This window comes from Balearica regulorum, chromosome 11, assembly GCF_011004875.1.
Source record: "Balearica regulorum gibbericeps isolate bBalReg1 chromosome 11, bBalReg1.pri, whole genome shotgun sequence".
Classification (NCBI taxonomy): Eukaryota; Metazoa; Chordata; class Aves; order Gruiformes; family Gruidae; genus Balearica; species Balearica regulorum.
In genome coordinates this window covers 13,555,813-13,567,901 of record NC_046194.1, presented here as the reverse complement: position 1 = coordinate 13,567,901, position 12,089 = coordinate 13,555,813, and positions in this window count along the sequence as shown.

The following is a 12,089-nucleotide window of genomic DNA, read 5'->3' as shown; positions in this document are numbered from 1 at the left end:
GAATTAAAATAATGGAATTTACATGCATAATTTTCAGTTAAGTAGATAGCCAATAGATTCATCTTTTACATAATCGCTGCGCTTCAGATTAGCCCACATCCCCAAAGATTATTTCTGATTTTATAGCCCCAGGCATACATATTGGACTCTCTAGTTGGAAATAAATTTAGAATTTACAAAATTCTTTCTTATTGACTGTTTTGCTGAAGATATTTTCTGTTATGCCAGACAGATTCGTTGACTTTTCAATGAATCGAATCAGAATATTATATGCTTAGTACTAGCCTATGTTTCATCTGAGGTCAACAGTTAACATGTTCAGTGGAAGCAGAATTAAGAAAAAATTAGAAAAAAATAAAAAATAAAAAAAATGTGGCATTGGTCTGTTCAGCTACAAAAATCAGCTCCTGAACCAGTGAAGAGGCTTTTTGCAGATTGGGGCCAACCTCCATGCGATATGTCAGAATCTAGGATGCAGATGCTGCTTTTAATATTATGCTTGAACAGAAAACACTTTGAATGAAACCGCTAGGGGTGATCACCTTTTCTCTATCGATTCATACTACTGGTGACCAGACAGACTGATTGATATAGTAAACAACTCAATTTTCAAAATATTGTAAAAATTAGGGATTTTCAGGGGAATATCAAAAGTATACCATAGCTCACAGGTCTTTTTCAATGATTCTACCCACGGTCTTAATTCAACACACATAAAATAGAAAAAGAAGGAAAAATAAAAAGAAAAAAAAGTTTATTGTATAAGCAAAAATTATCTGCCATCACACAAGTAAGTTCAGCCTGAATGAGAAGTGAAAGTGCATGTTCATTAGAAAGAGCACATTGCTCCTAAGAAGCTATAAAATAGAAAATATTTCCCATTATGTTTTGAAAGTTCATATTTATAATGAGAAAAATACCAAAACTATACATGATAGTCTCTTGCTAGTGTTCATTTTCTTTTTACTTAATAGAAATCTTTATTATTTTCTCCTCAGTAGAAAAAACTCCTGGCATGATATTTTTAAATTTCAGGGTACACATTATAATATGTGTCATTATCATTGTTATAGGAGACTGAGACTCTCCTGAGGGGAACAGAAGGCCCAATATGCAGATTGGAACCACTTCTTAGGGAAATCTGGGGCCTGGGTTGAAGATGTGAAGCGAAAGCTTCCTACCCTGGTATGGCCCTCAGATTATTATCCATTATTAATTTTTCACATATACAGTGATGAAATTGCAATAAGAAGTCCAAGGGCAATCAAGAGAGACTTCAGGGCCTTGAAATGACGAGTTAAGGGATCAGGAGCACAAGTATTGTTCTCCTCTATTCTTCCAGTTTCAGGGAATAATGAGGGGAGAAACAGACATATCTGATCAATACATGGCTCTGAGCCTGGTGTCAGTGGCAGAATTTTAGGTTTTTTGATCATGGGTCAGTCTACATGACACCAGGCCTGCTGGGAACAGACAGGATACATCTGTCTCAAAGAGGGAAAAGGATCTTTGCACAGGAGTTAGCAGGGCTCACTGAAAAAGCTTTAAGTGGGATTTGAAGGAAGAAAGGGGTAAAACCAGGCTTGCTAGAGATAAGCCTGGGGATGGCATGCCGATGTTTGAGGGACAGTGCACTAGCAAGGTTGTTCAGTCTGACTTCTCAGTGGAGGAAGGGGATGGAGATCCATGTGGCAGCGAACATGCAAGAGTTATTGATGTGTTAGAAACCACAAAAGCACCTGAGAATGGGCATGTAGGAATTAGAGCTTTCTTCCAAAAAAAGGTGGTGGCATCAATGGCCCAACTGAAGTGCATCTACACCAATGCACGCAGCATGGGCAACAAACAGGAGGAGCTGGAAGCCATTGTGCAGTGGGAAAACTATGATATAGTTACCATCATGGAAACATGGTGAGAAGATTCACACAAATTAAATGCTGTAATGGATGGCTATAAACTCTTCAGGAAGGATAGGCAGTGGGAGAGCCCTGTCCGTTAGAGTTTGATGATGGTGAAAATAGGGTTGAGTGTTTATGGGTAAGAATGAGGGGGAAGACCAACAAGGCAGATATCATGGTGGGATGCTATTAAAGACCACCCAACCAGGATGAAGAGGCAGACAAAATATTCTATAAGCTGCTGGGAAAAATCTCACCGTTGCTAGCCCTTGTTCTCGTGTGGGACTTCAACTTACCAGATGTCTGCTGGAAGTACAACAGGAAGGAAACAGTCCAGGAAGTTCCTGGAGTGTGTGGAAGAGAACTTCCTGACACAGCTGGTGAGTGAGCCAACAAGGGAAAGCAGCCCACTGGACCTATTGTTTGTGAACAGAGGAGGACTTGTGGGTAATTTGATGGCTGGAGGCCATCTTGGGCATAGCGATCATGAAATGATAGAGTTGGTTCTTGGAGGGGTAAGGAGGGTGGTCAGTAGAACTGCTACCTTGGACTTCCAGGGGGCAGACTTTGGCCTATTTAGGGACCTGGTTGACGGAGTCCATGGGGAGGTAGTCCTGAAGGGCAAAGGAGTCCAGAAAGGTTGGACATTCTTCAAGAATGAAATCTTAAAGGTGCAGGAGCAGGCTGTCTGTATGTGCCAAAAGATGAGCCATCAGGGAAGACGACTGGCCTGGCTGAACAGAGAGCTTTGGCTGGAACTTAGGAAAAAAAGGAGAGTTTATGGCCTTTTGAAGAAGGGGCAGGCAATTCACAGATGTCATGAGGTTATGCAGGGAGAAAGGGTTAAAGCCCAACTAGAACTTAATCTGGCTACTGCCATAAAAGACAATAAAAATGTTTCTATAAATCCATTAGCAACAAAAGGAAAGCTAAGGAGAATCTCCATCCTTTATTTCATGTGGGGGGAAAAATAGTGACAAAGGATGAGGAAAAGGCTGAGGTACTTAAAGCTGCCTTTGCCTCAGTCTTTAGCAGTAAGACCAGTTGTGCTCCAGGTACCCAGCTCCCTGAGCTGGAAGGCAGGGATGGGGAGCAGAATGGAGCCCCCATCATACAAGGGGGAATGGTTAGCGAATGCTACACCACTTAGACACATATAAGTCTATGGGGCCAGATGGGATCCACACCCAAGGGTACTGAGAGAGCTGGAAGAAGTGTTCCCCAAGCCACTTTCCGTCATTTATCAGCAGTCCTGGCTAATCTACAAGAAGCACCAGAAGGAGGATCCAGGGAACTACAGGCCTGTCAGTCTGACCTTGATGCTGGGGAAGGTTATGGAGCAGATCATCTTGAGTGCCATCACACGGCATGTACAGGACAACCAGGTCCAGTCAGCATGGGTTTATGAAAGGCAGGTCCTGCTTGGCTAACCTGATCTCCTTCTATGACCAGGTGACCTGCCTAGTGGATGAGGGAAAGGCTGTGGATATTGTCTACCTGGACTTTTGTAAAGCTTTTGACACCTTTTCCCACAGCATTACCCTGAAGAAACTAGCTGTCCATGGCTTGGAAGGGCATACTCCTTGCTGGGTAAAAAACTGGCTGGATGGCCGAGCACAAAGAGTTGTGGTGAATGGAGTTAAATCCAGTTGGTGGCCAGTCACAAGTGGTGTTCCCCAGGGCTCAGTACTGGGGCCAGGTCTGTTTAACAATATTATCAATGATCTGGACTAGGGGATCAAGTGCACCCTCAGTAAGTTTGCAGATGACACCACGTTGAGCAGGAGTGTTAATCTGCTTGAGGGTAGGAAGGCTCTGCAGAGGGATCTGGACAGGCTGGATCAATGGGCTGAGGCCAACTCTATGAGGTTCAACAAGGGTTGGTGCTGGGTCCTGCACTTGGGTCACAGCAACCCCAGGCAACACTACAGGCTTGGGGAAGAGTGGCTGGAAAGCTGCCTGGAGCAAAAGGACCTGTATATGCTGTTTTGGCTTCCATTTCCATATAATTCACACCCTTACCCTTGTTTCATATTCTTCTCCTTTCTTGCATGGAAGTATTCTCTTACAATTTTTGTTTCCCTCTGTAAGAGGAAGATTGAGCTAAAACACAGGAGGTTCATCAGCAATCCACTAACCCCTTTCTGCTGTAAACCCTAAAATATCAGTCTCCATGAATTGATTTTCTTTCATTCTCTGCTGCAGGCGTAACTGTTAATGAAGTTGCCAGGTCTGTTGAGATTATAAAGATTTATTTGTTATACTGAACATAATGTCAAGACAGAGAGTTATTGCTTGCTTTACTCTGACAGTTTTATTCATGAAGCAGAATACTGGAACTTAACAGAAGCTTAGCTCACTCAATACATCATTCCTGAAACTTAGTTAAAAGCTTAATGCAAACTTAGTTTAAAAAGAACAATTGCCTTTAACATGCAAATATTTTATAAATAAATTGCCTTAAAATATCTAAGTGAATTATCCTGTCATATAGGAAAGTTGTGGGCAGACTTCCTTGTACTAGCCCTTAATCAATCCAAACCACAGCAGTCAGTATTAGAAATTTCCCTATAAATGCCCTACCCTGTTTGGTTTGTGCCCCTATCCCCTCTCTTACTCATATTTGAGTTCAGCCGCATGATGGAAAGTGTGGGAGTCAAATTTGGATCTGGGACATACAAATTACATTTGAGACAACACACCAGTTTCTTACCCCGGCAATAAATAAAAAGTCTCAATATCATTATTTGTACAATAGAAGTACTAAGATTCACTTGCCAAGAGAGAACAACACTGTGCAAGGTGCTGTCTGTCCAAATTTCATTGTAGCTCAATGCCAATGACTCAGACTGGTTCTCTCCTGGCTTCCTGACCATGACGAGCAGGATTGCACATGCCAGCAACTGCCAGTCCTCATTGTGAGCTGCCACAAGAGAGGGATTCATCATCACAATTTTAGGGAACAAATTAAATATGGACTGCTTATTGAGAACTGTTAGCCATCAACACACATGCATACCTTCGACCCTGTTATCCATAGTCATCCAGAGTCATCTCATGAGTTCCAGGAACTGGAAACTAAGATACTTCTAATTTAAGTTTAGGAAAGTTAAACAAATAACTGTTTTCAAATTCAGTTGGTTGGTTGTTTTTTTTTTTAAAAAAAAAAAAAAAAACAAAAAACAAACACCCAAACCAAACCAAAAAAACCCCACCAACTTGAAATTTAAACAGTAAGAAATCAGTATGACTACATTTCAACAATATGTCATATGTCATAGTTTAGAAAAACAATACTCCACTCTGAAATGAGTAGGAGGAAAATTATTGAGGCAGAAAAGAGGCTTTTTGGAAACTGAAAGCTCACAAAGAATATTTCCAAATCAAAACCAGCACAATTTAAAATTTTGAGAAAACACAAATGAAAGTCCTGAAATGAATGTAAAACTCTATTTCTAAGTGGTTGCTTTTCTTTCTTGGAAGATCCTGTATAGAAAGTGAGCTGTTCACTTCTGCAGAGATTGATTTCTTTATGAAGAAAAATCAGCAATATCGGACTGAATGTAGAAAGTGAACAAAGGCCTTAAAGTATTAAATCCTACTTTGGTGACACTGACTCCAAAACCTAAAAATAATGAAGTTGTTTTAATTACTTCCATGCACAGCATTTTGGTATGAACTAGGTAAGGAAAAGCAAATTTGATTTCCTGAATCTTTTAATTAAAAAACATATATTTTTTGAAAATCTGAATTTGCCAAGCAAAAAGTTAACATCCTGAACATCAGAAACATTTGAGATTTATTTGACCCAAAATCCTAGCTTGAATTGAAGCAAGGATGCTTACATTTTCCAGCACAAATGGGCTGTTCTGGAGTGAGTCCATGCTGTTACACACCAAGTTTAGGTGCTACAACCACCTCACCAGAACAGACTTTGGGTGTTTGGTCTCCTCCTCTCACAGGTAACCCTAGTGACACCTACTAGATACCAGACAAGCTCTGTCTCAAAACCAGTTTGATTTCTTCTTTTTCTCCTCAGCCCCCAAAGACAGTCAAATATTCCAACCTGAAAATATTTACCTGTGAATCTTGAAATACAAAAATTAGAGCAGAGCTAATAAAACACTTGAGTTTAATAATACACATTTGCCAGAATATAAATATATGAAAGTCAACATTTATGACCTCACAGAGGGAAGATACATGGCAGTGCCATGAGGCAGGAAGGCTTTTACGAGTTTGGGATTGCTGTATTGCTCAGGGAAGGAGAACTAAATTCCAATAAAATCCCTCCCACATTGCTGTGTGTTCTCTATACACTTTCTCTTGTAGAAAATAACATTTTAGAGTGGTTTTAAAAGTTCTATTATTTTTTGCATTTCTCTTGTAAAGCAAAAAACTCTAGCTATAAACAAGGAAAGAGGCAATGTACAGTGCACATTTATCACATCATTCTACATATTATCCCAGGGATGTCTCCTAAAACATATGACACACAGCATTTTCTGTAAAAGTTCTTAATTCAGCAGTTTCTAATGACTGGATTTGTCATCTCACAGGTAAAGCTGAAGACAAGACAAAAATAGAAAAAATATTTTATTTTTCTATTAGGTGATGACACAAGGTTCTATAGGATGTTCTCCCCCCAGCTAAACTCCAGGCAATGACAGAATTGTTGTACACACATAAAACTGGCCTCCAACAATAATTTTATTATAAGAATTCACAGAAAACCTCATGCGTATCTCCTATGAAACTGATCACTTTCATTAGACGATATGAGATAAACAGGAAGTCAATAAAATACAACAGAGTTCCACAAACCAGGGAGAAAACACATGTTCTTGTTCAAGGTCATGGACTCAGCCTGAGCCACTGTTAAATTAAAGCTACCCTTTTGAATGCTTAAATTATCTGTGCCGTGTGGCTTGGGACCATTGACAGCTGATGAGAAAATTACTTCCGTACTACCTTGGGGGAATTCCCACACCTATTAGACCTCAGTGGAAATGAAATAAGTTTGCTTTAAGCTCCTTCTGGGCTGTATGCCAGAGTTTGGCAGAGTGCATAAAAGAAACAGAGCTCCCAGGCCAGCAGTCACTTAGGCTTGGATTTGGTGTTTTACAAGGAATGCCTAAATGAGGCAAAGGAGGGGGGAAAAAAAAAAAAAAAGTGCTTTGCTTTGATTAGATTAATCAGAGAGTACACTGTATTTCAAAAGAGGTAATTTTAATAGACAAACATCTCCTTATTTCCAGACTAGAATTGGCGAGTAAGAGGATGGGATGGGGTGTACAAGCAGAGCTGACTCAGTAAAGAACCCAAGGTTATCAATTTAGCAGCCACAGGTTACAAAATATTCTGTAAGATTATTAGAGATCCTGATGTGTAATTTCTCAAATGCACATGACAGATTCATTATAAATAATAAACCACTGCATAAATGTAGCTTATGTCTTGGGGGATAATGCCACATTCTTTTTACTTGTAGGTCATCAGCTGTCATTTTCATTCCTAGCATTAGGGTCTTCAAAATCCCTCAACACTGGTGGTCTACTTCTACATCAATAATGTTGCACTCCTGTAGCTAGCTGAGTATGCCAGGCAATGGTTGAGTGTAACAGAGCAGAATAGCTTTTCTTAATCGTCATACAAGAAGCAGGGAAAGTGTAATTTTATTCTAACATTGTATGAAGAGCAATACAAGAATGATACAGCTCCTGAAGCTGTTCTGTCTCTCCCTACTTTGCAGCAGAGCTTCCTTTAAGAATCCCTGCAAGAGAATTCTTGTAGAATTCCCTGCTAGCTGGCACAGAGTATATTGCACTAGAAAATCCTGCAGCTAAATCCCTACTTGTTTTAAACCTCTGTGATTTGGACTCAACACCCATGGGTGGGAATGCCGAGCATTCATACTGACTTTTCTCTGAACATTCTGGGTACAGGGTAGAGCTGGTCCAGTTTAAGATTATCCAGAATGAAGCTATTAGACAAAACAGAGGATTTCCTAAAGTCATACCAGGTTCTCCTGCTTGCTAACTTTTTTGTCTTGACAAGAATGGCTTGGCTCCAGGAAAGGGAATTCACAAGGTATTCCTAAAGTCCCTTGAATGATCCTGCCTTTTCTTCATCTTCTTTCCACATCCTACTGGCTAAATAGGCTGTCCATGGTGCCTTACGTACTTCCATTCCTAGCCCTTAACTTTCCTTGCACAGAGATCTATAGGCTCTGAACTCTGCCATTAATTCCAGTAGGGTTCTAAAAATTGGCTGTTGAAAAGTAAAAATTCCTTTATGAATCTACTTTGCACACTCCCAGCAGTCTTGGATTAAGTACTCCACAGGACTGTGATGGTCATAAAATGGCACAAGCATTATTTTCCTTGTGCTTTATAAGCTATCAGTGAAACTCTTGGCAACAGATCTCAAATTAAACGTGTGCTATTATTGAGTGGTGTCAGTCAGATGATAGTTCTGCCAAGACTACCCAGCTAAAGCTACCCAGCTAAAGCTTACTACATTATTTATCAGAGTAATCATCATCATCATCATCAATGTATTTCTAGGCCTGTTTTACATTCTTTTCATCTAGGCAGAGGTAGATAGCTTCTTTCAGAGTTTGCTGTTAAGCCTGCGTTTACTGAGGCTCTACAGAAACATTTTCTTTTCAGGTAAGGGAATTAATGGTTTATACATGTTTTTTCTTTTTGCCTTAAATTCATCTTTTTAAAAAAAGCCACAAGAAGAAAGCAGTGGAAAAACACTACAAAAGTGGTGCAAGCTCTTGGCTCACAGGGTCTCAGCTATCATCTGACTGTGGATTTTAAAATGACAAACAACAACATGCAAGTGAAAATAACCTGTCATTTCTCCCCCACCTCTGGGTAAGTGGAATTACCATTTAAAAAAAAAAAAAAAAAAAAAATCAGGGTAATTTGTTTTCACTTGAGAGCAGGAACTAAAAGTACATCAACACTGCTGTCATCAGCAGTATCTTGGATTCCCCCACAGTGATGTTTCTGCCTCATCAAAGAGGACACTTGCAGAGCTATAGACAAAGTCAAGCCCAGAGAGCAAACAGGCATTGCTCATACTTTCAGCAAGCATCATCAGATATTTCATATTTGATCTTAAACTCAGGAAAGGGATAAAGGCTGAGGAAATTAAACCCACTTCCAGACATTGCAGCTGACAATCATCAAATGATCAGTAACACTACATGTTTTTTTCATTGGTCAACTATAAACATACATGGACAACATCTTCTTGTACAACATTTTTATTTGTATAAAACAGTGATAATTGTAATGGTATAACTGATAATACCCCAGATCAAAAATGTTCCTACATCCTTTCTGTTCAAGGGAGTTAATTTCCACCTGTGAGGTTTCTGTCATCAGATATCAGGGCTGCAGACAGTATGAAACAGAAAAGAGGTACTAAATAGTTCAGTTCTGCCATAATGGTCCACTACAATGTCAATCATCAGTCATCTGCTGAGCCATGTCTCCTTCCTATTTCCCTCAAATTTCATCTTAAAGTTCTTCAGTACAAGGCAGGATCAAGACGTAAAGGAGTTTAATTTAATTTAAACCTGGATCTTCTACAGGTCAATAAGAGGCAGAGAAAAGAAATTAATATTATTGGTTCCCATTCCACCCATGTGTCCTGTGCTCAGTCAGGTTCCCAAAAACTACAATCTCTATGCTCATACTTCAGTGAAGTCCACGTTAAGAATTGCTACAGAGTGGTTCAAACTTCTGCAGAGCGTTAGACACCTTCCATCTTTTCTATCTTAGGTGAACTACTCTGTTTGTTGGTACGTCTTTTACCTTTGACTCCTTCCCTGTTGCTCCCTTCCTCTGGCTTCATCAGCGTATTGCATTACAGGATATGGTCATAGGGTAATTCAGGTAATATAGACCCTCATCTGGTCTCTAATCCAACCTCCTGCTTAAGCAAGGAGAACTACAAGGTCAGATCAGGGTACCCAGAGCTTTATCCAGTCTGGTCATGAAAATCTCAAAGAACGTAGATTTGCACAACCTATTTCAACAATCCAATCACTGTCCTCATTGTGACAAAGTTACCAGTCAGCAACTCATGTAGCTGCAAGCATAATTCCCACTGCACCTTATCATCTAACTTTGTTAAGCAGGTTCCTAGTTCTCCATGACTGGTCATACACAGACTACTGTAGTGTCCCTTTAGAAATTATTGGAATGTTTATATTAAAATTTTCTGCTATTTAATGTTTATTACCTGGCATATGAATTAAATGTTCTTACCTATAAGATTTGTTTAACTTTTCCACACAAATTGAAGTTTTTTTCATCATTAAAGAAGGTAAATCTGATCCATGTTCTTGTGATTAAACACTCTATCATTGGTTTATTAATCTCTGCATAAAGTGTTTAGAAAATATATATTTTATGCTTGCAAGAAAACAAATACTGGGGCTTTTCACTTATTTCCTTTCAGTATTCTTCCCAGAATGTACCAAGATTTCCAAATAGTACTATGTTGTTTGGAGGATGTAATTTTGAATATGTTTGGAAGTACACTAAAAACCAAATGAAGTTTCCACACTATCAGCATAGACATAGCTGAACCAGCCTGTCAGAAAGCCAAATTAAAAGTCCCTGTATCCTTGCCATTAATTCCAGGCCAAGCTGGAAGTGCATTAGGGTACTCAGCTGCCATCTCCATTGACATTACTTATAGTAGGAGCTCCAAGAGAAAAGATACAAAGAACAATCTCTTCTGCCTGGGATTTCTCCACTTTAAAAGAATACTTAGTTCGAACAAGCAAAAGTGAAAAAATCCACCCACAAGACCTACAAGAGTGGCTACGCATGAAAAATCTGATCTGTTGTCAGGCGTCACTTTAGTTGCTTATTATATATAAGATTGATGAAAGGAAAAAAATGAATCTCTGCAGACAGCCTGCAGAACACATTAGAGATGTTATGTGAATATCCATTTGCTTTGTTCATATTTATTTTTGTTTGCATTTCCCAAATACTCCAGTGAAAAAGCTTTCTTAGCATAAGTCTTTGCAAAGATTTAATATGGTATGCTCAAATTGCAAATGAGAAATAGTACATTCAAATATGTGGTTCACATTTTGCTTTTAGTTATAATTCATTTGAGGAGAGGACAGAAAAGTTGCCACATGCCTTCTTTAAATTAATATTTATAATTGAGCATTTGTGAATGACTGAGAATTACTGGCTTTAAAAAATAAATTGGAAAGCCTACAAATAATTGAATAATGTATAAACTGGAGAACAGTGTAGTATTAGATAAATGGATACACTTCAAAATGAAAAATACAACTATGTTTTTGAAAGAGATGACTAAAACCCTGCTTCCTTTATTTTGCATGATGCTTAACAACTACTAATGAACAAGCTGTCTAGTTTGATGACTCCCAGCCCTATAACATTGAAACCTTTCTTTCACTTTCCTGCAAAGGGGTGTATTGGGTGTCCTGAAGGCTCTGTGTGTGTGAACCTCAGGTTTCCTTCTCCTCCAGGATACTAAATAGGACAAAGGACTTACACTTACTTGGGGGAAGTGGTCATTTTCTGACCCTCAGTTTGATTGCATACCAGCCAAAAGCTAGAAATAAATAATAGCCAGGCATACTGTGCTTTAACCCTGCCCATAGTCCCCAGTTGTTAATTAACGTAAAGTGAAAGAGTCCCCAGAGCCTCTTGTCAGTCTAACTTGCATGAGAAATTCTTCCCTAGCCTCCAAAACTTGCAAACAAAGCAAAATACCAATAGTATTTCATAAGTACAAGTGCAAGAGAGTATGCTGTTTCATGACTATAAAAAAAAAAAAAAGGATTACTAGGATTACTGTTTACCATAAGAGATTTCGCTACAGAGGGAATGCAGAGAGCCATCAAGACCCATCAGTCACAAAGCTTAGGCAAGCAAAAATCTGACTTTTTTATGCTTAAATCCCATGCTTAAGTACAAGAAGGCAGGCAACTGTTACGGAAAGCATCTCCAGGACAAAGCTACAGCAAGGGAAGAGCAAGAGTGTTTTCTGAAAGAGTGCCTGTGTGGGACCCACCATGCTCAACTGTCTTGCACAGCTGTCCAGGAACATGGTGTGCATCTGTAGAGCAGCTACTGGAAGCAGTCCAGGAGAGGGTAGAAGTAGAGTAGAAGGACAGGC